Source organism: Thalassophryne amazonica, chromosome 12 (genome assembly GCF_902500255.1).
Source record: "Thalassophryne amazonica chromosome 12, fThaAma1.1, whole genome shotgun sequence".
NCBI lineage: Eukaryota > Metazoa > Chordata > Actinopteri > Batrachoidiformes > Batrachoididae > Thalassophryne > Thalassophryne amazonica.
Genome location: NC_047114.1, coordinates 23,794,895 through 23,820,544, shown reverse-complemented (window position 1 = coordinate 23,820,544; position 25,650 = coordinate 23,794,895). Strand labels below are relative to the sequence as shown.

Sequence of the window (25,650 nt, the reverse complement as noted above, 5' to 3'; positions counted from 1 at the left end):
CGTTTAAAATGGATCAAATGACAGAATATTTGTATAGCATTTGTTTCATCTACAACAAATAACGTTCAGGGTTCTTCCCAGAAATTTTTAGTATAGCGGTGCTATTGGCATTATCACCCAAGGTGGCGTGTTTTGGACTCAAGGGAGAATTTAGTACTGCTATAACGGACTAATGCAGAAGGTGGCAGCAATACAACAATAAGGATGCCGGCTGCCATTTAACACCACAGAAGAAGAGAGGGTGTGCTTATTTTGCAGGGGCACGTTTGAGGTCGGAGCACATTTCCGCATTCACAAAATGCCTCAAGAAACTATAAAAAATGCATAAAGTACTTAATTTAGTCATAGTTGTAGTCAGTCTGGGTAAATCAGTGGTCATGGACCCACTGATTGCGCTAATCTCGTTTCCTTAGTGGTGAGTTGTCAGAGCTATCTCTCCCCTGTGCAAAAACTACTGCAGTTTTATGACATGGAGATGTGAAGAAATTTGCCTTTTCAACTGGGAGAAATGATGAACACAATTTTGTGAATATTTGTAGGGGCAAGGGTGGACCTGTCATTTTATAAATTGTACTGGCATGTAGTTCCAACCACTCCGGCGTAATGTGAACTGAAGAAGCGTTAAGGGAATCGGTAAGCAAAAAGGCTGTTGATGTCAGTGGATCGAATAATTTCTTATCGATTCTTAACAGGAACCGGTTTTCGATACCCATCCCCAGTCATGATGATGAAACTCAGAAAAATTAAACAAATTGTTTCACAGCTGGCCCTGCGACAGACTGGTGTCCTATCCTGGGTGTACCCCGCCTTGCGCCTTATGACTGCTGGAATAGGCTCCAGCCCCCTGCGACCCTTAATTGGACTAAGCAGTAGAAGGTGAATGAATGAATGAATGAATGGATGTTTCACAGCTTCAAAATGTTTGACCGTACCTCCTTCACATGCCAGCTGTTATATTGATTAGCTTATTGTTATGTTTACTCTCCATGCTGGTTATTTTACTATTAATGTATTTGATATTAATGGTGGACACAGACTCACTGTCAGCAGTTCCTGTGATTGCCGGTGTCCTCATAAAATGGGGTGTGATCTGGCAGAAGACCAAAACAACAAACGAAATGGATAAAAAAAGAACTAGAAAGCCCAAACTGGACAGAAGAGCAGTGCCCACCGTTGGCACAGCTCGTGAGGAGAATAAGAGTTTTAAGAGGGAAGCTGAGTCCCAGGATCACAGAAGCAGACTTGGGAACGCATTGCCCATCAAATCAATGCATTGTTCCCTCTCCTTGTGTGCACAAATTACATGTTTGAGAAGCGCTGGTACGTGCTGCAATCCAAAGCGAGAGCAGAGATTGCAGCACACAAGCAAAGTTCTTTCCAAACTGGTGAGTGTTGTGGGCATCTGTTCAGGCTGTGGCTGCTGACATCTTTTACTTTGATATTAATAATTGTATGAATGTTATAGAATTTACATGCAATTGATATTTTTCCCGTAGACATGTTATTGCAATGTTGTGATGACCTTCAGCTCAGGTGTTTATACGTTACTGCGCTGGGTGGGAAAAGTCAGCTCATTCCTGATGAGGTCAACCACAAGCATTATCCCTGCACCATCGAGCCGGTAGCATGTTACTGAATCACTGTCAATCACAGATGGAGAACATCTCTCCTTCCTCTCTGTCTTTTCCAACAGCTTGTCTGTTTTGCCCGCTGGGGCCGACACCGTCGTATACGATGGCTAAGATCAAGCTTTACTAAATTATAGATAAGTTTTTAATGATATGAGATAGAAACGTACTTTTTTTTTTTGCTGAAAAGTTAACTCCACAGACTTTCGAGCCAGCCATTGGCCATCTTTGTACTCCCTCATAGAAGCTGTGTGATGACGTGCGCAATGTGAGTGTCCAGTCGGAATTGGTTCACCATCACATGGTTTTCCAAAATCCAATCATAGGGCAGATTTACCTCACGTGAAAAGCCAAAGATTGTTTTCAGGAGTGATGTGTTACTAGTTGGCCCGTTTTGAATAGCCCCCTGGTGGCTCCACTGAGTACATACTATTAGTAATACTCAGTGCGCCCTGCGCCATTATGCCAGCGATCAGTGAAGGTAGGAGCACACGGAGAGCCTCTGATGACAATCTCACATGCTCAAACAAAGAGTGTGTAACTATCAGGATTGCTCCATTAGTTTGCATGTGAATGTTACTGGATAACTCTGTTTCTTTCTCTGTAGAAAGCACTGTTTACCATATCAATGGACAACAAACGCATAGACCATTTTGTATATATTGTTCAAAATGTGCATTTGTGTTATTGTTTGTTTCTGTTGTACAGTCTTTCACACAAGACCTCAAATTACCTTTATAAAGTGTCAAAACAGTTATTTATTATAGTTTGCTGTGTGTTTTGAATAAATGTGTGGAAAATTATTTTGCGCTTTATTTTTTTCCTTGCCTATTTTTGATTGTAAACCTTTATTACACTTAAACAAAACATATATATTCTGAAAGCACAGGTTGTCCTGAAAAAAAAGAGACATGAAACTTGATTGTGGGATGCAGGGAGAGCTGTTAATAGCAATAATAAAACATTTATGCCAGGGGTTAAGACACTCTTCGGCTTCTTAAAAGTCCTCCTCTGGCCTCTTAACAGTTTTTCAGCTTAGGAGCTTTCTTAAGGCCTAAGATGCTTTGGTGAGTAACCTTTATCTTACCAATGGAAAATTCTAAGAAATGTCCAAGAATTTGAGGAATTTTAAACTTTTTCTTAGAATGATGTCACTAAGAGCTACTTTTAGCCTTAGGATGCTTTATGACTACAGGCCCTGAGTTTATTTTGTTTTTATGATGCATGACCTCAGTGTCTGAGACTTTTAAAGCTACAAACTTCAATATCGTTTAACTAACCTGACGGCCTCTCAGCACTCACCGAACATGAACCTTTTATGACCCCTTTTAAACTAGTTTCTTGTGTGTGAGGTCATAGTGATCTGCTTGGCATCATGGAAACTTGGGTTCTGTTAATGTCTCTGTAACTGTTTTATTCTCTGGAGGAGTGCATGCGACACGTGACATTATCGGCCTTGTCAGTTCCCACTTTTGGGAATCTATTAATAACTCATTCAAGAAACAAACACGTTCACAGTTCAAAAGTACTTGGTACTTTGGTGGGCTTTAGGAGGCATTACAAGAATTACAAAATTTCTTAGTGTAATTGAAGAATTGGGTTTATTGTTTTTGTTATTGCTTCTGGGATTGTGGGTTGTGTGACCGTGTTTGGTAGTATTCTGAAAATTGTGTTTATAGTTGCATGCTTGTATAAATGTCTGTATATAATTTTTATTTTTAGTATACAGGGTGGGCATTTATAAGCATTGCTTCTGCCCTCACCCTTTCGGCCACACGGGATCTTTGTAAAGTTGTTATGAGTTTTTTGTTGTCGAACTGTATGCCGAATAAATTCATTCATTCAAAAGTAAGTCAGTTAAACAACTGATTATATTCAAACCTGTCTACAAATTTATTCCTAGGTCTCTAAAATGCACCTTTTTCCCCCTTACTATTTTTTCTTATTTTCTATAACTTGTTTCTTTTGTTTTCCAGACATTTCTCACACTAAAATCTGGTAATAATTTAACTTGTATTTGTCATGTAGAGTGCATGCAGAAAGTATTCACAGCACTTCAGTTTTTTTACATTACAGCCTTATTCCAGAATGAATTACATTCATGTTTTCCTCAAAATTCTACACACAATACTCGATAATGACAATATGGAAAAAGTTTTTTTAAACTTAGATTTTCCCAAATTTATTAAAAATACAACAACAACAAAAAAAACTAAGAAATCTCAGGTACATAAGGATTCACAGCCTTTGCCATGAAGCTCAACTTGACTCAGGTGCATCCTGTTTCCACTGATCATCTTTGAGGTGTTTCTACGGCTTAATTGGGACTCCACCTGTGGTAAATTCAGTTGATGGGACATGATTTAGGCACACACCTGTCTACATATAAGGTCCCACAGTTGACATTGCATGTCAGGGGCACAAACCAAACATGAAGTCAAAGGAATTGTCTGTAGATCTCTGAGACAGGATTATTTCAAGGCACAAATCTGGGGAAGGGTACAGAAACATTTCTGCTGCTTTGAAGGTCCCAATGAGCTCAGTGGGCCTCCATCATCGCTAAATGGAAGAAGTTTGGATCCACCAGGACTCTCATAGAGCTAGTACCCCATCTAAACTGAACAATCGGGGAGAAGGGCCTTAGTCAAGGAGGTCACCAAGAACCTGATGGTCACAATGTCAGAGCTTAGTAAAGGCACATGGCAGCCCGCCTGGAGTTTGCTAAAGGCACCTGAAGGACTCTCAGACCATGAGAAACAAAATTCTCTGGTCTGAGACAAAGATTAAATTCTTTGGCATAAATCCCAGGCATCATCTTTGGAAGAAACCAGGCACCATCCCTACATTGAAGCATCATGCTGTGTGGATGTTTTTCAGCAGCAGGAACTGAGAAACTAGTCAGGATTGAGGGAAAGATGAATGCAGCAATGTACAGAGACATCCTGGATGAAAAACCTGCTCCAGAGCGCTTTTGATCTCAGACTGTAGCAAACTGTTCATCTTTTAGCAGAACAATGACCCTAACACAGCCACCCTAACACCCTAACCTAGCACACAGCCAAGGATATCAAAGGAGTGGTTCAGGACAAATCTGTGAATGTCCTTGAGTGACCCGGCCAGAGCCCAGACTCGAATCCGATTGAACATCTCTGGAGAGATCTGAGAATGGCACCAATGCTCCCCATCCAACCTGATGGATCTTGTGGGTGCTGTAAAGAGGAATGGACCAAACTGCCCAAAGATAGGTGCACCAAGCTTGTGGCATCATATTCAAGAACACTTGAGGCTGTAATTGCTGCCAAAGGTGCTTCAACAAAGTATTGAGCAAAGTGTCTGAATACTTATGTACATGTGATTTATATATATATATATATATATATATATATATATATATATATATATATATATATATATATATATATATATATATATATATATATATATATATATATATATATATTTGCACAAATTAAAAAATTATCGGGTGTTGTGAGCAGAATTTTGAGGGGGAAAATGAATTTACTCCATTTTGGAATAAGGCTGTAACATAACAAAATGTGGAAAAAGTGTAGCACTGTGAAGGCTTTCTGGATGCACTGTATACCAGACTCCCCCAACCACTGTACATTGGTGGGGAAGGGGGGGGGGCAGTGCATACAGTGAGACCTTAGACCTTTGTATATTTAAATTTTTTATGTCAAATTTAAAAATAAAAACACATTTCAGGATTATCTTTATTAAAATATGTTAGAATTCTGAAGTTATACATTTTAAATTCAAAGTGAAAAACTGTTACAACACAATTTAAATTAAATAATAGCAATGCCAAAAATATGACATGCACTCACCCAACAAAAATTAATGTTTTTTTTCATCCACGTTTTTTTTTTTTTTTTTTTTAGACAGGTCAGTTATGAACTTTCAGTGCCACTGAATATGACTAATGAATTTAATCAATATTAAAAAATATAAACATTCTGGTCCTCGTTGGTAATGTATTTGGAAAGAGACAGTGGTCAAAAACTGTAACCATGCAAGGAAACAAGTGAGGGAAGCCACCAAGACTCTCCACATAACTGAAGTTACAGACTTCTGTTCTTGTGGTTGGAGAAACTGGGTGTTCAACGTTTGGCTGTTGCATCTCCACACTGTCAAACATTTCCCTTTTTAATTTACAGTCAACTACTGGCAGCTCCAGGTGCCAGCTTTGTACTGTTATTCTACAGTGCGCCTACTGTAGCATACAACAGTTTATTACTGTAAAAGGATTACAGTGCTCTCCCACAGTTAAACTACAGTATCCAGCTGTGGTTCCTAGACTAATTCTGCAAAACATGCACAGCAAAAACAAACAACAACAAAAAACTTTCTTTTTCTTGTGAGGGAATTTCCTTTGTGGTTTGGCAAAATCATATACGCTCCCCTGCCGGTTTATTAGGTACACCTTACTAGTACCAGGTTGGTCCCCTTTTCCCTTCAGAACTGCTGTAATTCTTCATGGCATAGATTCAAGAAGGTGTTGGAAACATTCCTCAGAGATGTTGGTCCATGACCTCTGACATCAAAAAAGCATTTTTTTTTCCACACAGCTTCCACTCAGTGGACATCTGTTTTTTTGTACCATTCTCTGTAAACCCTAGACATGGTTGTGTGTGAAAATCACAGTAGATCAGCAGTTTGTGAAATATTCAGACCAGTCTGTCTGGCACCAACAACAATGCCGCGGTCAAAGTTAATTAAATCCCTTTTCTTCCACATTCAGATACTCTGTTTAAACTTTAGCAAATCATCTTCATCATGTACAAGTAAAGCCCCGGTCACACGGCACTAACGAAGGACACCGAAGCCGACGTTCGCGTCGTTTTTCTTTGTTAGTTTCAGTTTTGTTTCGTTCCTTTATGCGTGCTTGATTCACAGGTTCTTCGGTGATGGGAGAAGTGCTGGGTCATTCATCCACCTTTTCTCAACTATTTGTGACTTTGTGACTTTTTTCCTTCGTTCAGCTATCGTTGTGTGCCGTGTGACCGGGCCTAAGTCTCTTCAACTACTCCCTTGTTGAACTCGGGATCACTACAGCAAATCTGGGGTGGATCTGCGTGTTGAATTGGCACAAGCTTTATGCCAGATGCCTGTCAACAACTCCACATTACATGGAGAAATGTGTCAGGGGTGGGTTTGAACTGCAAACCTTCCGCACTGAAACCAAGCGTACTAACAACTTGGCCACCACCCTGCTAAAGTGTCTTCACCACATCTAGGTGCCTAAATGCACTGAGTTGCTGCAATGTGATTGGCTGATTAGCTATTTGTGTTAACAAGCAATTGAACAGATGTACCTAATAAAGTGGCTGGTGGCAGCAATAATAATCTGCAATTCACAACCTACAAGAATAGATATAGTACATGCTAAAAACCGAACCAATAATCCTATACGGGCCCTGAGGCCCATTGGTGTTTATCTTCAGATTCCATAGCATCAAGCAGATGAGAGTCTACAACTCCCCCCGGACGGGACAGCAGCCGCTACCCCAGCCAAAGCCAGCACCCATTTACAGTTGGTTGGACTGAGAAGATGTGTCCTTGGACAAGATACAGACAGATTGCATGAGCAGAATGTGAACCCAGATCTACATACTAGTAGGCTGGCTACATATCCACTCAGCTAATTTTTCTTTATTTAACATTCTAATTCATGCTGGCATAAATGTGGAAATGGCTCACTTGGTTTTTAAGGCCAGAGACAGAAATCTCCTTCCTGGGGTTAACAGATCGTATTGGTTGTTGAGGTCTTTAGAGGCGTCAAGTGCAATGAGTCTATTTTTCCCAATGGATTGTTTCTCAAAGATGGCTGCAGGATGATTGGGATTGTCCCAATGATCTTCTACAATTTATTTGGTAGAGGACCTTTGTTTAGCTCACTCAAGGAGCCAAACCATGTCAGGATGCCAAAATTGAGAGTGGATTGGATGAAGTAATTGTAAAATGGCTGGAGGATTGACTTGCTAACTTACAGCCTCCGTGGCTTATGAAGGAAGTACTGATGTTGTTGACTTTTCTTGAAGATCTGGTTGGTGTTATTTTTAAATGTCAGCTGGGAGCCAAGGTGTTTATACTACTGTCCTCTCAATAATTAATAATCTACTTGTAAAATAACTCACTTCATTGGGATTTTTTCCATTTTGCTTGGGGTCACCACCACAAGAGGTTCATTTTGGGATCCACATGTTGATTTGACTTTTCCAATGCAACTCCAGCTGTACAAGGACAATGAGACATGGCCTATCATGAACCAGGACTACTCTGTTTGGAAGATACGTGCACTAAAGTGTTCACGCCACTGTGCACCTTGTTTTCAGCCTAGTGATATAGCCTACCCAGTTCTTCAGTTCAGATGTGATATTTTTCTAAATTCTTCATATTATTATACTTTGTACCAATACAGTAAAAGTGTGTTAATACGAGGTCTGTTAGAAAAGTATCCGACCTTTTTATTTTTTGCAAAAACCTGATGGATTTAAATCACGTGTGCTCTCCACCGTTGTGCGGACGTCTTTAACCAGTTGTACCACTCCTTAATCTGTGTGATGCCCAAAGCATCGTCACCGAAAGTTGTCTGAATCATCCGAATGGTTTCCACCTGGCTGTCGCCCAGTTTCTGGCTAAATTTGATGCAGTCGCGCTCTCCAGTCGTTCCGCCATTTTCCTTGCAATGAAAATCCGACGAGAGACTACACCTGTCTTCACACAAAGGCCGCTTACAAGCAAATGACGCAATCGACAGGCGTGAAAAAATTCACGCATGCGCACGAAGGTTCAAGGTTGGCTCATGCAAGCACGTATTCAAATCCATCAGGTTTTTGCAAAAAATAAAACGGTCGGATACTTTTCTAACAGACCTCATATGAAGAGTTTTGGACACATCAGTTCTGCTTAGAATCAAGAATCATTCAGAAAGAGTGTTCACTAATGTAACGACAGGCTATATTTTATAAGCTCTATTTTTGAATGTGAGGGACAGTGGAAGCCTTAAGCAACATGTCAGGAAGAAGGCTTATAATGATGGCTTTTTCCACACATTTTATGTCAGCAAGCACCCATACAGACCTTGTGCAGATTACAGTCTTTAAATATGAAATTCATAATTTGATATGAATGTAAGCATTCCTGAACCAGCCAGCATGTGCCAGTGTTCCCCAGGTGGCAACACAACACATGATGTTTTTAGGGTGTGGCAGGTTTGAACCCAAAAATGCAGACACAGACCAGATGGGTCTAGGGGAAAAAAAGCAAATTTGCCCTATTGACGTATCCCATAATCCCTTGCGCACCAGAGTCGCTGCAGTCAAAACAACATAGAGAATCCACATGATGACAATTGTAAATGAATATTATACTACAAAAATGTATTTTTTTTTATGCTTTTCGTCACGTTAATAAGAGACTGCTGCATGATACCCTAAAAACTTGCTAAAACAATTATAACAAAAAATCCGTGTCTGCTACGTTTAATCTGCGTGGACTTTAATAAACGCAAACCGAATTTCAGACATATTATGTATTAGTCTCGAACAAAGAGGACAAACAGTGTTGTAAAGAACAATAATCAAGACGTTAAAGAGCAAACTTCACTTTCCCCTGGAACATCATGATCAGGAAATGAGCGTAGCTCACAGCAGCTCCCATTGAAAATAACGGAGAGACAGCCTGTGATTCTCATGTTTACATAAAATAAACGCAATAACAACGTCTATAAACCCAGAGAATATATTCATAAGAGTTTTAGGCACAATATAAACATAGTTTTATGTTGCAATGTTAATGGTGTTGTCCGTGTGCAGTGGTTAAAGTGCAGCCCGATCAGAGAGTCTCAGTGCAGTTATCAATGTTACTGAGATGTTGCAGAGCAGTGACCTCTTCGAAGTTTTGCGGGATTTGAAACGTCAATGGCTTATTTTCCATATACTGATGTGTCCAAACAGACAGGAGCACAGGATGAGAGTCGGCAGAAACACCAGGGCAAGTAGATAAGAACAAATGCAGAAAAACTTGCCAAACAGGAATGCAATGAACCAGAAGAATCCAGCAACTGAGGACCACACTGCGACAAACTTAAGTAGTGACACAAAGACGAGTAGACAAGCGACAGGTGGTGTGACTGGGAATGTGAAACAGCTGTGAGGGAAAACCAGTGACAGAGACACATGTACAAACACACACACACAGGGCAGACAAAGACAGTGTGACACACACCACAAATAACTCTGGAGGTGAGTAGAAAAAAACATATGTAAGTCCCTTCGGCTGCTCCCTTGTTTGCACTCGGGGTCGCTACAGCAATCTGCATATTGAATTGGCACAAGTTTTACGCCGGATGTCCTTCCTGACGCAATTCCACATTACATGGAGAAATGTGGCAGGGGTGGGATTTGAAACCCGGAGCCTTCTGAACTGAAACCAAGCGCTTTAACCACTTGGTCCCCACCCCTGCGAGTAGAAAAAAACATATACCAAACTACAAGGAGAACCACAAAGTAAAGTCCCAAAAGCTAAAAACTAAAGTGGAACACAAAAATGGTTAAAGCAGCATTTCAAGTTAGCTACCGCTAACTTGCAGTGTTGATGAAAAGTTTCAAAACAATCCTCAGTCATAAGTTTTATCCATTCATGGCTTTGCTCTCCTGTTCTGTTGTATATTTCACACATATCATAATAGCTTTATTTTTATGGTGGCACCATAAAAATGCCTGAAACATGGGTGTTTCAAAGGTTTTAAAATGTTTCTAAGCAGTGTTTCAAGTTAGCCATCATTAAGTCAGTAATACAGTTTACTGTACTGTTCTGTTTTATATTTCATCTTATACAGTGACGTCTCCCGGCCTGGATGCAGGCTGATTTCGGCATGCAGGCGGGGATGATATACTCTTTTTTTTTTTTTTTTTAAAGGAGCCTTCAATGAACTGGAATCTCTAAATTGAATGTAGGTGTGACTGTCTGTGGTACATCTCACCTTATGACTACTGGGATAGGCTGCAGCTCCCCCATGAGAAAGAATGAATATATTAACAACAAAATTACCACTGTGTTGTCCCTACCCATCTATGCAAATTAGATGTGATTACATGATCACCCAATCAAAATTTACCACAAACTAATTACTCCATCAATCTTACATGCTCTTTTTAATTTGGTGAGTTACGAGATAATAGCATTCAGTGGTTTTGAGTCATCATCTTTTAAGGTTCTGCTAATAACCTATAAAATTATTCACAGACTTGCACCTCCCTACTTAAACCCTACGTACCGGCCCAGACTCTGCGTTCTTAGGGTGCAGGGCTACTTTGTGTCCCTAGGGTGAATAAAAAGTCTACGGGTCACAGAGCTTTCTCTTATTGTTCACCTGCTTTGTGGAATGACCTCCCTGCATCAATAAAACAGTCAGATTCTGTAGAGACTTTCAAGTCCAGACTTAAGACGCACTGATTTTCCCTTTCATATGGCTAGCATACTGGCATAGTATGTTACTATGTTTCCTTCCCTTTTAAATTCATTTATTTGTAAAGAGAGCAGGTCGCGGCCTTAACTTTATCTAAAGTCTGGGTCTGTTAGTGAAGCTTAGGGCTAGTGGCCGGCGATCACCTTAGTATTTCTTCTGTTTTTCTTGTTTAATGCTGACAAATTATACCTTATTTGTCATCTTTCTGATGCCTGATTCTTTTTTTTTTCCTCTCTGTTTGAGGTGTGGCTCCATCCAGACGTAGCAGTGGGTGTCTTCTTCTGCAAGCCTCCCATCCTGTGCACCAGTGTGTCGGTAGCATGGCCCAAGCAGAGGGTCGCCCCTTTGAGTCTGGTCTGCTTGAAGTTTCTTCCTCAAATCATCAGAGGGAGTTTTTGCACTGTTGCCTGTGTGCTTGCTCTAGGGGTTGGTAAGGTTAGATCTTACTTGTGTGAAGCACATTGAGGCAACTTTGTTGTGATTTGGTGCTATATAAATGAAATAAATTGAAATTGAATTGCACAAGTTGGCTGAGATGGATTAACTCTCTGACCCTTCATCTACATTTTTGCTTTCTAAGCCTGATGTTGTTTGCAGCACACAGGAAAAGCATTTATCTCACATCAAATGAAAAAAAAAAAAAATCCCTGCTTAAATATCTTGATTAATTTAATCTCTCTTGCTCATCTCTATCATTGCTGAGAGGTTGCTGTGCTCACAGGCTATTGACGTAACTTTCTTCAAAACTGACTGTCTGAGAGCCAAATACAAAATAAAGTAAAAATGACACGAAGAATTACGCAAGTTCAATCGGCCAGAAAATAAGATGAAAATTCTAAATTGCCTCAAGATTATTTCAAACTGACGTGTTGACAGCAAATAAGAACACAAGCTGTTGGCACAGTATTTTGCAGTGAAGGAGCATTAGTTATGCGCACAGTAATTTAATATGAATTAAGAATTTTTGGCACACTGGGTAAGAGTGAGGTCAGGGAGGTTTAGAACAGTATTTCTTGGAAACAAAACACTTTTGTCAGTTTACCCTGTGGGGAGAAGAGGGAAAAAGAGAACTTCATCCACAACATTTATCAAAATCTCAGTCTAAGTGTTGGATGCAGTGTGATATTTAAGATGCCAAACCTTGTCACAGAACTTTTATTTTTCCATACATAACTCTGTAAATGTAAACTCTGAGATGGATACACTCCATCTGTGCCAGACGTCAGTGACTATTTAAACTTTATAGGTCAGTGTGGTCGCAGTAAATTAACCCAAGACTTGGTGAAGTCAGGGGCTGAACAACCAGTACACCATGGCTAAGAGGAGGCCATGTTGCTGCCAAAAGATATGTTGTCATCATAAATTTTTACAAATTCTTTTTTTTCAATTTATTTTTGTTTAGACAGTAGAGCAAAAAAGTATTTAGTCAGCCCCTGATTGTGCAAGTTCCCTTGCTTAAAAAGATGAGAGGTCTGTAATTTTCATCATCTCACAAAGTGAGAGGAAAAAAAAATCCAGGAAATAACATTGTTGGATTTTAAAGAATTTATTTGCAAATTATGGTGGAAAATAAGTATTTGGTCAATAACAAAAGTTCAACTCAGTACTTCGTAACATAATCTTTGTTGGCAATGACAGAGGTCAAACGTTTCCTGTAAGTCTTCACCAGGTTTGCAGGTTGCAAATGGTATTTTGGCCCATTCCTCCATGCAGATCTCCTCTAAAGCAGTGATGATTTGGGGCTGTTGCTGGGCAACATGGACTTTCAACTCCCTCAACACATTTTCTATGGGGTTGAGGTCTGGAGACTGGCTAGGCCACTCCAGGACCTTGAAATGCTTTTTACGGAGCCACTCCTTCATTGCCTGAGTGGTGTGTTTGGGATCATTGTCATGCTGGAAGACCCAGCCACATTGCATCTTCAGTGATCTCACTGATGGAAAGAGGTTTTGGCTTAAAATCTCATGATATATGGCCACATTCATTCTTCCCTTAACACGGATCAGTCGCCCTGTCCCCTTTGCAGAAAAACAGCCCCAAAGCATGTTTCACAGTAGGTATGGTGTTCTTGGGATGCAACTCAGCATTCTTCTTCTTCCAAACATGACTAGTTGAGTTTTTTACTAAAAAGTTCTCTTTTGGTTTCATCTGACTACATTATATTCTCTCAATCCTCTTCTGGATCATCCATATGCTCTCTGGCAAACCTCAGACGTGCCTGGGCATGTACTGGCTTAACCAGGGGGACACGCTTGGCACTGCAGGATTTGAGCCCCTCTCTGCATAGTGTGTAGCCTTTGTTACTTTTGTCCCAGCTCTCTGCAGGTCATTCATCAGGTCCCTCCCTGTAGTTCTGGGATTTTTGCTCACCGTTTTCATGATCATTTTGACCCCACGAGATGACATCTTGCATGGAGCCCCAGATCGAGGGAGATTATCAACGGTCTTGTATGTCTTCTATTTTCTTACAATTGCTCCCACAGTTGATTTATTCACACCAACCTGCTTGACTATTGTAGATTCACTCTTCCAAGCCTGGTGCAGGTCTACAATGTTCTTCCTGGTGTCCTTCAACAAATCTTTGGTCTTGGCCATTGTTGAGTTTGGAGTCTGACTATTTGAGGCTGTGGACAAGTGTCTTTTATACAGATAAGTTCAAACAGGTGCCATTAATACAGGTAACAGCTGGAGGACAGAAGAACTTCTTAAAGAAGTAGTTACAGGTCTGAGAGCCAGAAGTCTTGCTTGTTTGTGGGTGACCAAATACTTATTTTCCACCATAATTTACAAATAAATTCTTGAAAAATCCTACAATTTGACTTCCTGGATTTTTTTTTTCTCATTTTGTCTCTCATAATTGAAGTGTACCTATGATGAAAATTACAGACCTCTCTCATCTTTCTAAGTTGGATAACTTGCACAATCAGGGGCTGACTAAATACTTTTTTGCCCCACTGTATAGCACCAAATCACAACAAAGTTGCCTCAAGAAGCTTCACACAAGTAAGGTCTAATCTTAGCAAAACCTAAGCGCACAGGTGACAGTGGTAAGAAAAAAAAAACTCCCTTTGATGATTTGATGAAGAAACCTCAAGCAGACCAGTCTCAAAGGGGTGACCCTCTGCTTGAGCCATACTACCGACACAATTTACAAAAACGAATATAAAGGAAATGCAGAGGTGCCTCAGTGTTGAGTAAACAGAGGCCAAGGGGATGGTGACGTTTCACCTGGCTGCGACAGACAGATGGTTAGTTTCAAGAGGTGAGTTTGGACTGGATGTCTGACTGGGTGGTTCTCATCCAGCCCCTAAGGTGGTTCTGTCATGTGGTGGATGTTGTAACATGTGGCATCAGTATATGCTGCCAGATCTAGCCTACATTTGAAGACTTTTTGTTTTTTTAGTTTTTAAACTGAAGATGGTGAATATGCTGTTGAAATAAAATCCAACATATTTTTAGGTCCATGGTTGAATTACCAACAACCTTGACACTAAATACAGTGAATCTAATATGAGTTTTAATCCGACCATATAAACTCCCTGCAGTGTTAATTTAACACTGCTGGAGTTGCTGTGACAGAGTGAATGGTATGACGCTTGCCTCCATGTTCATCCAGTGTGTAAGTGACATTTTTTTTAATGAAACAAGTGTCATCAGTTAAATGTTACCAAGGACCAAGCTGCAGAGACTGTCCAGAATGGACCCAAACTGCACATTTTCACCAGCATTCCTTGTTCCGTTTGAATTTATGCCTGTTGGCTTTTCTCCTGGTACAAAATTTGGAGCAGATGCAAACACTCAATCACACTTGAGTACTGATGAAAATAACTGCACACTCCAAACTAACACCTTCTTTGAGCTTGCAGCTCAGGGGCCGGTCACACGACACACGGCAATTGCTGAACGGAAAAATGTCAGATTGTCGAGAAAAAGTGGACGAATGAGCCGGCATTTCTCCCATCACCGAATAACCTGAGTCCAGAGCGCATAAAAGAACGAAACAAAACCAAAATTAACGAAAGAAAAATGAAGCGAACGCTGACCTCGACACTTTAAACAAAATCAAAACGCAACATTCATGATGACGTGACTTGACAGCGGGTATCAGACCGAGGGCCAGCCTGTGATCATTTCTGCAGCCACCCTGTGCTCTGCACAACACCTGCAGGTGTGAGGTCTGGTTGTCTTGACAACAGATGTCTTCATGGCTGCAACGTGCATGCGCACACGCATGTTCCAGCCAGAGACGGCTGCATTCATGATAAATGTGCATGTGCGCACGGCCATTCCAGACACAAACAGCTGGAATGTGTGTAAATAGTTCAAGTAGTTAAGTGCTTGCCGATGTTGTTTCTGTATGAAAAGGTTGCTTTTCATCCCACACATGGACAAGTCACATTTAACTCATGGGACCTTTGATCCATTCAGATATTGTCAAAGTTCATGCAAGATGTCGGACTTGGGAGGCTGGACGAAGTTGGACGACAATCAAACGGAACACTGACTATACAGGAACTACGCAAACGATGAGGAAACGTCAAGACAGAAAACAAAATAGAATACGGACAAATTGAGGTTGTCGTCAGGATTCGTTCACATTTATCAACAGTTTGAAAATTCTGTGGGCAAAATTTTGTCGGCTGCATAATTTATATATATATATATACATATATACGTGGGCTGTCAATAAAGTAACGGTCCTTTTTATTTTTTTCAAAAACTATATGGATTTCATTCATTTTTTTTTACGTCAGACATGCTTGAACCCTTGTGCGCATGCGTGAGTTTTTCCACGCCTGTCGGTGACGTCATTCGCCTGTGAGCACTCCTTGTGGGAGGAGTCGTCCAGCCCCTCGTCGGAATTCCTTTGTCTGAGAAGTTGCTGAGAGACTGGCGCGTTGTTTGATCAAAATTTTTTCTAAACCTGTGAGACACATCGAAGTGGACACGGTTCGAAAAATTAAGCTGGTTTTCAGTGAAAATTTTAACGGCTGATGAGAGATTTTGAGGTGATTCTGTCGCTTTAAGGACTTCCCACAGAGCAAGACGCCGCTTAGCGCTCTCAGGCGCCGTCGTCAGCCTGTTCAAGCTGAAAACCTCCACATTTCAGGCTCTATTGATCCAGGACGTCGTGAGAGAACAGAGAAGTTTCAGAAGAAGTCGGTTTCAGCATTTTATCCGGATATTCCACTGTTAAGGGAGATTTTTTTAATGAAAGATGTGCGGACGGGTCCGCGCGACACTCCGCCACAGGAAAAACACCTCTGTTGAAAGCCTTAAGGACAAGTTGGAACATGTCCTGCTGTTAAACAATTTCTCATATACTCACTCCACTGAAAGCCATCAAAAGCCGCCTGGATTTTACAAATGGTTATCAACACGGAGGTGTTTTTCCTGTGCCGCCGCACCGCGTCGGCTGCGTCCCGACGCGCGGACCCGTCCGCACGTCTTTCATTAAAAAAATCTCCTTTAACAGTGGAATATCCGGATAAAATGCTGAAACCGACTTCTTCTGAAACTTCTCTGTTCTCTCACGATGTCCTGGATCAATACAGCCTGAAATGTGGAGGTTTTCAGCTTGAACAGGCTGACGACGGCGCCTGAGAGCGCTGAGCGACGTCTCGCTCTGTGGGAAGTCCTTAAAGCGACAGAATCACCTCAAAATCTCTCATCAGCCGTTAAAATTTTCACTGAAAACCAGCTTAATTTTCACAGGTTTAGAAAAAATTTTGATCAAACAACGCACCAGTCTCTCGGCAACTTCTCAGACAAAGGAATTCCGATGAGGGGCTGGACGACTCCTCCCACAAGGAGTGCTCACAGGCGAATGACGTCACCGACAGGAGTGGAAAAACTCACGCATGCGCACGAGGGTTCAAGCATGTCTGACGTAAAAACATATGAATGAAATCCATATAGTTTTTGAAAAAAATAAAAAGGACCGTTGCTTTATTGACAGACCTCGTGTATATATATATATATATATAATGTATGTATATGTGTGTATATATATGTATATATATATATATATGTATATATATGTATGTATATATATATATATGTATATATATGTATATATATATATATATATGTATATATATGTATATATATATATATATATATATATATATATATATATATATATATATATATATATATATATATATATATATATATATATATATATGTATATATATATATATATATGTATGTATATGTGTATGTGTGTATATATATGTATATATATGTATGTGTGTATATGTGTATATGTGTGTATATGTGTGTATATGTGTGTATATATGTATATGTGTGTATATGTGTGTATATATGTATATGTGTGTATATGTGTGTATATATGTATATGTGTGTGTATATATGTATGTATATATGGACAGTGGTAAACATACCACTGTCCATGCTTTTTTGAAACGTGTTGCAGGCATCCATTTCAAAATAAGCAAATATTTAAACAAAAACAATAAAGTTTATCAGTTTAAACATTAAATATCTTGTAAAGCAAAGACAAAGAGTTCACTGCGCTTCTGCACAGCACAAACAAATCTGGTGCAACCAGGCAGGACCAATTTGTAAAAAAGAAGAAATAACTGGTGCAGCACAGAAATAAGTGCAAAAAGTATTTAATAAAGTGCTGAAAGGAAAAAAATGTTCAAAGGGACTGACATTTCGTGTGAGAGTTACATCTTCCTCAGAGTAATGCACAAACAGAGATGGTACAGCTTAAATACCAGTGGTGGGCACACTTCCGATAATCCGATAACAGATAATTAGCGAAGATAATGTTTTCATTATTGGATTATCTTTTTAGATAAATTTAAAAACCATCATCGGACTAATTATCTTCCGATGAATTACTGTCTGATAACTTTTAGACCGATAACGTACTAAACTAAGCTGAACAGTGAAAAACATTTTTAAAACTGTTAAAGCTGTTGAGACCTACCTGTTAAAAGTTTCCTAATAGGCATATTGTTCTACCCTCCGAAATCAGAAACCACTCTATCATCTGTAAGCAAAAGAGAACTGGTGAACAAAAAGAGTCATTTCCTTTAACACCATACTAATATACAGTGGTGTCAAAAGTACACACATTTGTTACTTAAGTAGAAGTATAGATACTGCAGTTTAAAAACACTCTGGTAAAAGTATCAACTTGACCTCTTTACTCAAGTAAAAGTGAAAAAGTATGTGCTCCAAAACCTACTTAAAGTATAAAAGTATAAAGTAACCTTAAAAAAAAAAAAAAGTAGATGCCACTAGATGAATTGAAAGCTTAATTTAAAAACTGATTCGTTCTACATGTGGCCGAAGACCCAAAACCCAAAATTACCCCCCAACACCACCTGCACGAAAATGTTTAAATTCTAGAAGCTCTGAAATGCAATCTGGGACTATTCCAGACAAACTGCAGTGAGTGCAGCATCCATTTAGTGAGAAAAAACAACTTTCCTTATTCAGATTCATTCCAGTAGGATTCTGCTCTTACTAGGATGCAGCAGTTTTCTAGTTTGGCAGATAGTTCTGGAGGAAATCACTGAAGAAATTAACACATTGAAAATATGGTTTGACCGAAACAAACTGTCATTAAATAAGACAGGGATGAAGTGGAGGTGTAAAAGTCACTAGGTGTTCACAGGAAACATTTATTTATGTATGTATGTATTTATTTATGTATGTTCATTGTTAATTGCTTTTATATTTTCTGTTGTGTTTCTATTCAGGTTCTTTTTGCCTCTTTCTCTAAAATTGTATATAATAATCATTAGATTATTAATATATAAACAAAAATAAATTTAAGAAATTACAATTTGAAAACAAATGCACCTGAACGTTATGAGAGCTGCAACTGCTTAATGCTAAGTTTTAACATTGAAAATGCCATAGACATGCTAACGCGTTAGCGTCGCTCCCGTTTTTAAGTTATAAAATACATCTATCAACTGTTTCAGAAGACCATAACAGGTCGGTTTAACATAGAAAAGGTAAATAATACTCACAGACGTATGCTCTTTAGGGTTTTAGCGGGGGAAAATTAAGCGAAAGAAAGAATAAACGAAGCAGTAGGTTGAAGCATTGCTTCAATCTGCGAACCACTGCTTGGATTGGTTCCCGGTTCAAAGCAAAGCCGCACTGCAGAAAAGTTGATTACAGGCGCACGACGTGAAATATATATATATATATATATATATATATATATATATATATATATATATATATATATATATATATATATATATATATATATATATATATATATATATATAAACATTAAACTGAAGCCAAGAGTAACGAGGCTGTTTGTTTTAAAAATGTAAGGAATAGAAAGTACAGATACTTGTGTGAAAATGTAATGAGTAGAAGTCAGAAGTAGGCAGAAAAATAAGTAAAGGAGTAAAGTATAGATACCTAAAAAGTGTACTTAAGTACAGTAGTGAAGTATTTGTACTTCGTTACTTGACACCTCTGCTAATATAATCGCAATGTCACCAAGTCATCCAGAGGCATACATGTTTAACTTATGTTTCAAATTTTAACCACTCATTTTAGACAAGTTATTTAAAATTATTGTCATGTCTGAAGTTTCTAAAGTGAAAATATCAGATATATGTTTTCATTTTAAAGTAATGTGCTAATTTTTAAGGTTTTGTGAGGACATGCTGTGCCAGGCAGCAATGCATTATGGGTAACATAAGGTAATCTCAGACGTTCATGACAGGACAAATGCATTTCAGACACTCTGTTCAGGGTCCACAGATAACAGCATTAAACTCTAGTGCCTAAAACTCTCGTGAATATATTCTCTGGGTTTATAGACGTTAGTGTATTTGCGTTTGTTAAATTCCACGCATCTTAGATGTAGCAGACACGGATTATCTGGAATTTTGTTTGACATTTTTTCAAGGCCACTACTGCCATCTACTGGCCAGGAGTGTTCATGGCAGTATTAAACGTCTGGGTACATGGCTGCTCTCAAAGTGTTGGTACTGTCCATTGTCCAGGCGCTTTTTGTGTGCATATATTTGTTAACTTTGTATTCTAAAACTACAGTTAGAAGTAATTCCGACTCCTTATTGGTCCACACAAATGAGGTTGGCGCCATGTTTTTAGTTTTTGTGGAAGTGACGACAAGAAAATAAGGCTCCTGATTGGATAGAATTTCAATCAGTACCGCCACCCAAAGGTTTGGCAGACTACAACACATTTATATGGTTCGATGTGGATGGATTTTTTTTTTTTTTTAAACGACGTAGTGTGGATGAAGTTTTTTCCCCAAACTGAAAGGGTAAGATAGTCGGTTTTACAAATACCCGACAACGTGTGTACATGGCCTTATGTCTGTGAAAGGCACTATATAAATAAATTTACTTACTTACTTACTAATATTGAGTGCACGTTTTACAACATCATAAAAGTTTTAAAACATGCAATTGCGATGACACTTCCAGGGCTCCGTAAAAATGCCTGTTTTTACAAATAAAAATGGAATATTTTACAAAAGCACATTTATCTTTAAACCAACACACGTCACATTAACGTGTTGGTTTACATAATGGATTACTGAACCAATCACTGTTTAGCACTTTTACCCAGAATGCTTTGCGGTCTGTGTTTGTTACAAAACCTCAGAATTAGTGCCTTATTCAACATTAAAAGATATATGTTATATTTTAACTTTGTACAAATGACAGAATTGACATTAATGGAGTTATTCTATCAGTATTTTCAAAAAACCATAAGTTAGTATGACTTTATTTTTCAAGACCTCCGCCTGACCGGAGTGTTGAAATTGATAGGGAGCTGGCCTTATGGCTGCTCTCAGTGTGCCTTTGTGGTGGGAGCGCTGTTGTAAACAAGAGCTTGCAGCAGTTAGTAAAAAGTTGATTCCGTGGGTGCTCTCAGGATGTCTGTACTGCTTCCTGCAGGGGGCAGCATGGTCAAACATTCTTGCTTATTCTTTAGGTCTTTCACCGCTTTTGATGCTTTTAAAAGTGATCGTGTTAAAAATCAATTTCAGCTCTTTAGTAACTGCAAATGTCCCATAGACAACACTGGAATTTATCGGTTATCGATTATCTGTAACTTCCGATACATTTTTCGGTGGTTTATCTTTATCAAAGATAACTTTTAAGTTATCTTATCTGTTATCAAAGTTAATTTTTTGGTTATCTGTGCCCACCACTGTTAAATACTAATAAGAAGCAGGTGCTTTCAAAAGGGCATGACCATCACTCAAAGGGCACAACACTCACTCAATTAGTAATCAATTCATGATTAGAAACACACTGTCCCAAAACACATGACTAAAAAGAATTATTAAAGAAAACAAGTAAATTTTAGATCTTCATTCAAACCAAAAGGTTCCAAAGTGCCTAAAGTATACATCCAAAATGCTTCTCTACATAAGAGTTTTTTGACGATGTCACCACCTCTGGGTGGAGCTATAATTCTCTCAATCCCCCAAAATTTTAATGACGCTGGAGAGCCATGACTGGCCTGTTTGTAGTGCCTTGCCATGGCATAAGTTAAATTCTGAGTATGGATTGCCGTTTTATGTTCAGCTATCCGTAATTTAAGTTGACGTTTCGTTTGGCCAACATATGCCAAGCCACAGGAGAATGTGCCAATATTTATAAATTGTTTTTTATTCTTCCCGTAATTGGAGTATAGCAGGTAGAAAAAAACAATTTAGATGTTGAAGAGGATTTAGGTTTTTTCTTAAGTAAAGAGGCACGATCAGTATTTAAAGCTCTGTCCCATGCTTTGTCAGTGTTAATTCTACTATAGCCAAATAAAATTAAATAAATTAAAAAATTAAATATCTTGTCTTCGTGGTGTATTCAATTGAATATAGGTTGAAGAGGATTTGCAAATCATTGTATTCTGTTTTAATTTACATTTTACACAATGTCCCAACTTCATTGGGGTTGTAAATAAATTCATACTTATTACAATATTCCACCATACATACCCTTTACTTCACCTCAAAAAACAAATCAAACCAGATTGAACCTTCAAAACACTTTTAAAAATCATGCTGTTGCATTACTGTTTTTGCTTTCCCCAATGGCCAAGAAAAAGCAAAAGGCATCGGTAGTGGTACTTTCACATTAGTAGAATGGGGCTCAACTACCTATAGTGTCCTTGCTAAAACTCAAAATATATGAAAACACAATCAATTCACACATTTCACCACATATCTAAATGTCCCTGACTCACATTATCAATAACTACTGTATTCACATCCATATGTTTGTGCTTCATGTACACTAACTGTGTTTATTCCTTCCTTTATCTCTGTGTGTGTATATATATATGTCTGACCATGTTGGATGAATGTCAGTCTTTTTCTTAAAATAACTGTAATTGCGTATCTCTTTATATCTCAATGTCTACCATGTCTTAAATGTACACATTGTCTGTTTAAACTATGTAAGAGTAAGTACATCTCTTTGTACATCCCACCTTCAAACACAGCCTCATAGGACCATCCATGACAAATCTACTTAAGCGCCCAGTTTTCTATAGGAATACAAACTTCCTACAGGCACTGCACTAGTTTGGAATCAAAGATTTTTTTCAAAAACATTTTTTGCTGGAGGGAGTCTGAAGCACCTCCCAGACTTCAGAAGCTCAAACCGGCTAAATGATGTCTGTAAGTCTTGCTGGTTCTTCTGTGTGTCCTCCCCTTTTTGCCTCAGTATATCATGGTTTTTTGTAGTTCAGTCGAGTACTCGCTTTGTCTCCATTTCTGTTAATTTGGCCTCTAGTTTAGATTGTACATCAGTGTGATCTCTCTTGAAGCTTCAAGCAGAGATCCTGCATTTGTTCATCAGCTGCATCCAGGTATTCCTGCACAACTCTGATCTCCACAACTGTGGAGTTTTTGTCCTTCAACTGGTCCTTTATGCAGTTCCTGTTGCTGCTCCTCCATCTCCTGCTGCATGCTAGAGGTGGGCGATACCGGGAATTTTGGTATTGATCCGATACCAAGTGAATACAGTATCGCCGATACCGATACCTTTTCATATTTAAGCTTCATAGATCCAAAGGATCCAAAAGACCTAGGATAGAATTTCGCCAAACGTTGTACGTGACAACAAAATACTTTATTATCACAATCAACATTTTTGTTTAAAAAAAAAAAATCTCAACACAACTTAAAACAAAATCTCCTGAGGTAGAGGGCTGACAAACCACAATACAACAAAATTAACACACCACAACAAATACTGTAAACAGTTTCAAACTTATTCTGTTTTTCAAGTCTAACAATACAATAAAATAATCAAAAATAAGGAATTTCTTCCCTTCAGTGCACTTCTCTACATTGTTTCTTAAATAAAGAGTGCAGAAAAATAGAACTTAAAGCAAATTAAAACAATCTTCTGAGGTTAGAGAGCTGACAAACCACAATAGAGAGAAACTAACAGCACAACAAGTCGAAAATACAAGAAAATAATACAAAGAATAAGGAATTTCCTAGCTCCCTTCAGTGCACCTCTGGCTTTAAACAAAATAAAAACAGTGAAAAGTGAAAATTAAATAAAGTATAAATGAAGAAAGAATACGTTAAAGGCCCACCGCTACACTGTGGGCCCTGTCCCCCTGTTGAGAACAAAGGATTAGAGGTTTTTATTTAACAGTATCATGTTCACAGTGTCACATGTTCACTCGAGGAGAGCGCTGAGTGGGCGGGGCAGACTGAGCCTACCTGCATGGTTGTTGGCTGGCACTGCTGAGCCACGTGACGGCGCAACAACAAAAGATCAGAGGGGGGAGGGTGCGCTGCTCCATGTTGTGACACAGCGCAGCGCTGCTCTTACAGACAGAGAGTAGACTTTGATGAATCTGCGTGCACAGCAGTCAGTGCGTGTGGGAGAGAAAAAAAGCTTGAGTATCGATCTTTTTACACGAGGATCATTCAGTATCAATACCAGCCTTGGTATCGTTATTAGGATCGATCCACCCACCTCTACTGCATGCTCACTTGACTGTATCTCAGAGGCAAAGCGATCTGGTAGCGGCCCATCAACCTGTGACCAGCTTCATGAAGTTTTGATCCTCTTTTGATAAACCAGGTTGTTCATTATTTGTGCATTCTGTAAAATCAGACAATGACAGGTATGGCATTATCTAGTGTCCATTCCCTTGTTTCAGTCTTACTTTTCACAGTATTCACAGTTGTGGCAAAACTGCTTTGTGGATCTCAATGTGGGCATTGAGGTGGTTCATTTCATGCCTTTACTTAGTGTTAGTGGGGTGTCTTGAATATTGTCAAACACAGGGTCTCTTAGTTTGTTCTTGCCCTTCAATAAGATCAAGTGTGACTGAATGGAGCCCTTTGCTGATGTCTTTCTTGTATTCAAATGCTACAGTTCAACAATCTGTGAACCTGTAGAGGAACTTCACAATTGTAAGCATGTTTGCAGGCATATCCAGTTCATACATACGGTATATTGCATTTAGTTCATCACATTGCAACAACCCCTGGTAGAAGAGGCTATAATCATGTGATGCCTTAATGTCCTCTGACTTAAATGGAGTCCATGACAGTTTTCTCCATACAGACAGCCACAATCCTGTGCTCATTTCCAAAATGTTCTTGCAGCAAGACCTTTGCTTTAGCATAACCCCTCTCAGATTCAGTGTGCAGACAACTTCTCACAAGTTCCCTTTGATGGCCTTGAGTGAATTGTTCAAGGAAATACAATCACTGTTGCTATCAGACTTGCTCTCAACACCACTCTCAAAGGCTCTCAAAAAAGTGTGATACCACAATGGATCACAATCAGACCTGAATGTCTCTTTTAGGCAAAGATGACAGTTGCTGTTGTTGCTTCAATACAGTTGTTATTTCATTTTGCTTTTTTTATGATGTCAGTAACGTTGTTTTAACTTACTACGGGAATACTACTATTCTAGAGAGACATTCAACTCGAGACTTAAGACACATTTATTCTTCCTTTTCGTATGGCTAGCATACTGGTATAGCATGGAACTATGGTTCCTGTCCTTTTAAATTCCGTTTATTAATGGAACAGGTCTCCGCCCCAACTTTATCTAAATTTGGGTTCTGTTAGTGAAGCTTAGGGCTAGCAGTCGGCGATCACCTTTGTATTTTCTCTGCTTTCCTGTTGATGAATTATACCTTAGGTGTGGTTTTTCCGGCCGATTGAGTCTGATCTTTGAAGTAGCTTTGTCATGATTTGGTGCTATATAAATGTAATAAATTGAATTGAATTATGGGCAAAAGGACCTTCAGTGTTGCATGTGATCCTGCTTCATGAATTAACATGGCCATTAAATTTCATTAACTTTCTTAGAGCTTGACTGAGCTTTATGACTTCATGGCATTAGACGGTTTTGTGGCAGTACTTTTCGCACCACTTAGACTAGAAGACCTCGGCACACTCACTTTAGCCATATGTGCCACACTTTCCTCATCCACCTTAAATCTCTCTCTGCTTTTCACTATTTCCTGGTCTTCCTCCTCTAATGCATGTTTGCCCT

The 25,650-nt window shown here is 39.1% G+C and overlaps 1 protein-coding gene and 1 long non-coding RNA gene across 2 annotated transcripts in view; one reads left to right on the top strand and one right to left on the bottom strand.

Moving 5' to 3' along the window:
• Nucleotides 1-25,650, top strand: part of LOC117521716 (cAMP-specific 3',5'-cyclic phosphodiesterase 4D-like) — a 120,729-nt gene that overhangs the window by 4,665 nt on the left and 90,414 nt on the right. The window lies entirely within an intron of this gene.
• On the bottom strand, nt 1,549-22,369 carry LOC117521718. The gene is made up of 3 exons (XR_004564031.1): nt 22,357-22,369; nt 22,105-22,109; nt 1,549-1,640 (listed from the first exon to the last, which is right to left on the bottom strand). It is a non-coding gene; the product is annotated as an uncharacterized LOC117521718 (long non-coding RNA).